This window comes from Phyllobates terribilis, unplaced genomic scaffold (assembly GCF_046119375.1).
Source record: "Phyllobates terribilis strain yellow unplaced genomic scaffold, ASM4611937v1 Scaffold_3__8_contigs__length_932513732, whole genome shotgun sequence".
In the NCBI taxonomy this organism is placed as follows: Eukaryota; Metazoa; Chordata; class Amphibia; order Anura; family Dendrobatidae; genus Phyllobates; species Phyllobates terribilis.
In genome coordinates, this window is record NW_027362763.1 from 862,892,467 (window position 1) to 862,896,407 (window position 3,941).

The following is a 3,941-nucleotide window of genomic DNA, read 5'->3' on the forward strand; positions in this document are numbered from 1 at the left end:
CCGCACCCCTGGGATCCCTTCATTCCTCGTTCCTGGAGCCTTCTCCGCTCCTCTTCCTTCCTTCTCCCTCTTCCAGGCCTGGGCCTCTGTTACTAGGCCCGCCTCCGGAGCAGAGCTCATGCAGAGCCCCTGCTCCCTGCCACTTCTGCTCAGACTTCTCTGCACTGAACTAAGATGGTGCCCACCTTTTATACTCCCTTCTCAATGCACCCAGGAACTGCTTCCTCCCTGCTCCTGCACTACAGGGTTCCCCTTCCTCAGTGTTCCCTCCCCCCACTCCAGCCAGGGACAGGGACTGTCGTGCCCATCTCAGGGGCATATTGGTCGCCCTGCCCCACGGCAATGTGGTGTAATGCATGCAGGTGTCGGGTCCGAATCCACACTACATCCTTACCTGAGAGTGAGATATCACACCTCTGGGTGAGGTGCAATACCTCTGTAGCAACCGAGCCCTCAGGGTGCTACAGTTCCATTTATCTTCAGCCTAGGTGACGTATTGCGATACAGGGCCGTGATTTTGGCTATAAAAGGGTCCCCTAGACCCCTACCCCAAGCTTTTTAAGAGAATCATATATGGCGTGCCAGGAGACTCTATGGAATGCTTTCTCAGCATCCAACGAGAGCATCTAATTACAAATTTTTAACTGCATCTAGCCCAGGAAATACTTTGTGCCTAGTAGCAGTGTCTGCTAGTCAGCGGATTATCCCAGCTGTTAAGCAAGCTACACCACCTGTAGTTTGGACACTTAATTTTTTCAAAGGAAATGCTTCGGGACCACGGGATACTCAGTGAAGAGTATCAGGAGGCACCCCAAGGCATAGGGGCTGGGACTGGCAGTAGGATTCCTTGCGCTGGACAGCCGAGCTCGATCCTTATAAAAGCTTTTTAACTGCAGCAGCTTTAGTGGACGCTTCTGGAGCTGGAATTACGCGGCTGCTGGCATGAGACTTGCCCTCCAATAGATCCTTGTAAATGGATTTAAAGTGTATTCATTCAAATTAGAGAGACAATTTAAATTAAAAAGCTTAGAGCTGCCTCCACCACAGGGGGGCTCGCTCGACCTACCAGCGGACAAGCACCAGTATTGGGAGAGGGGGGCTGGCCGTCAGGGTTCACCGCGGCTCTGGCACAAACCCTGCGACGCGGAGGTGGCACGGGCAGGAGCGGACTGAACGTGTCGGCTTCTCACTTTTTGTATTTTTGAAGGGCATGACATGCCTATATCTGTGTCTCCCCCTCCTTTTACTCCTCCACCTCTTTTCTTTTCGCATGACTATATGTACTTGTCACTTTTCCATGTGTTAGTTGTGTCTTCTGAGCAGTTTGTCAGCTTTTGGACACCTTTGAAGGTGTTTTCTATGTGTTTCTATGTGTTTTTGTTTGCCTGCCATTGGTTTTAACGGTGTTCGAAGGTGTTCGACGAACAGTTCGACGAACAGTTCGGCGAACACACGGGTGTTCGACGAACCGAACCGAACTCGAACACTACGGGGGTGGCTCAACACTATTCGTCACCTACAGAGTATAATGCCTCCAAAAGCTTCAAAAGCCCCGCATAAAGGATAATACCCCCAACAGCCCCCACACAGTAGGATGACTCCAACAGCTCCACGCACACTATGATGTCCTTAACTGCCCCCAAACAGTGTGATGTACCCAACAGCCCCCACAAAGTATGATGCACCCAAACAGCCCCCCATACAGTATGATACTGCATAGTGTCCCCACACAGTATGATGCCCCCAACACAGTTTAATTCATCCAACAACACATAAAGTATGATACTCCCAACAGCCCATTACACAGTATGATGCCTCCAACAGCCCCCACTCAGTATGATGTCCTCAACAGCCCCCCATAAAGTATAATGCTCCTAGCAGCCCCTACACAGTATGATGTTTCAAACTGCCCCCCACAGTGTGATGCCTACAACAGCCCCCCACAAAACATGATGCCCCCCAAAAAACCCTACACGGTATGCTACCTCCAACAGCCCCCATAAGGTGTGATGCACCCAACAGCCCCCACACAGTATGATGCCTTCAACAGCCTCCACAAAATATTATGCCCCCCAACTGACCCCTACAAAGTATAATGCCTCTAAAAACACTGCACAAAGTATGATGCCCCCAACATCCCCCACACAGTATGTAATCATCAACAGCCCACCACACAGTATGATGCCTCCAATAGCTCCCCACACTGTTTGAAGTCCCCAACAGCCTCCCATTAAGTATGATGCAGCCAACAGCCCCCACAAAATATGATGCCCCAAACAAACCCCTTCACAGTATTATGCTTCCAACAGCCCCATATAAAGTATGATGCCTCCAACAACCCCCACACAGTATAATGTACCCAATGGCCCTCACGCAGTATAATGCCTCCAACAGCTCCCTACACAGTATGATGTCCCCAACAGCCTCACACTCACAGTATAATGCCTCCAACAGCTGTGCAAAAGTATTATTTTCCCAACAGCCCCCATGTACTATGATACTTTCAACAGACCCCCATATTGTACGATGCCTCAAAAAGCCCCTCTACACAGTATTATGTCCCCAACAGCCCCCCCACGCACACACTATGATGCCCTCACTGGAGAAGCATCAATGCAAAACTGTGTAGTGCACTTCTAACCTTTGCAGCAACAATTGGGGTGCAGATAACACTGGGCATCGCAATGCTTGGGCAGGAGCATTGCAGGAGAACAGGCAGAGATGCACATATTTCTGCCACTTCTTCTGCCTGAGCACTGTGCTTCCCAATGTTATCTGCAGCCCAATAGTGGCAGCAGAAATCAGGAGCACACTGCTCAGCTCTGCCTACTGCTTTATTCTGCCTGGGCACTGGCCACTCTGAAAGGGCAGGAGACTCCTGACAAAATATTCACTAATTGAAACTTCCTGCTATCTCATTTCATCATTAAGTTATGACACAGCAGAAGAACCCCACCTCTGAGAATGGGGTTCCTAGGTGAGCATCTAGTCTGCCCCTTCTAACGCTGGCCAAAGTGATGGCAACATTTCCCAACATTTTTGAACAATGTCACATCAGATCATCACAAGACTAGTCCAGTTGCAGCAGAGAATTTACCCAACAAAGTAACTTGTACTATCTGAATGGTGTTGTCACCACTCTGTTGACGGGTATCCCGGGTCCAGGGCCTCCTTCCCTGTCCCTAACACTAGGGGCGCCCTACCTATCCCTGTTCCCCGGATTACTTCTAATGCTGAAGACACCAGGGCCATGTACCTTGCTGAGCTCCTGAATCCGCTCTCAGTCTGATCCCTCCCCCCACCCAGGAAAGAGCGGAGTAGTAGTGTATGGCAATACACTCACCAGACTAACAAGGTAATACATACAGGGATAAAAGGAAAATACCAATCATACAAATATGCTCTCACAAACAGAGGGAAATACCGGGGAGTGAAGGAAGGGGAAAAAACAAGGTAAGAGAAGGTAAGGATTTGCACACAACTAAAACCAAGCAACAGTCTTAAGATAAATCCACCAAATGCCTCCTCAAACAGCAAAACTCCACAAACTCCTGAAACCATGCAGCATGAAGACAACTCTGGCAAAGCCTTCTTGCCAGATGCAAGTATATATAGAACAGGGGAGTGGCCAACACTGAACACATGAGAGCAATACCCAGGAAAACTTCCAGGAGCTCTCAACTGAAAAGATTAACCCCTGCACTGCTAGCAGAAACCTGCAGAAAGAAAGAAAGAAAGGTGAAGAGCTTCTAATCAGTGCAGGAGTAGGAGAAATCAGACAGCGCAATCTTCTGACTCCTCTCTGTCGTGGTAAACCCATGACAGGTATATTTTGTATGAATACCACTAACTGGGATAAAGCAAATTACACTGCTGGAATATTGTTGACCACTTGTTTTAGTCCACACACCATAAAGATCCTGCAACATTATTTATTTATC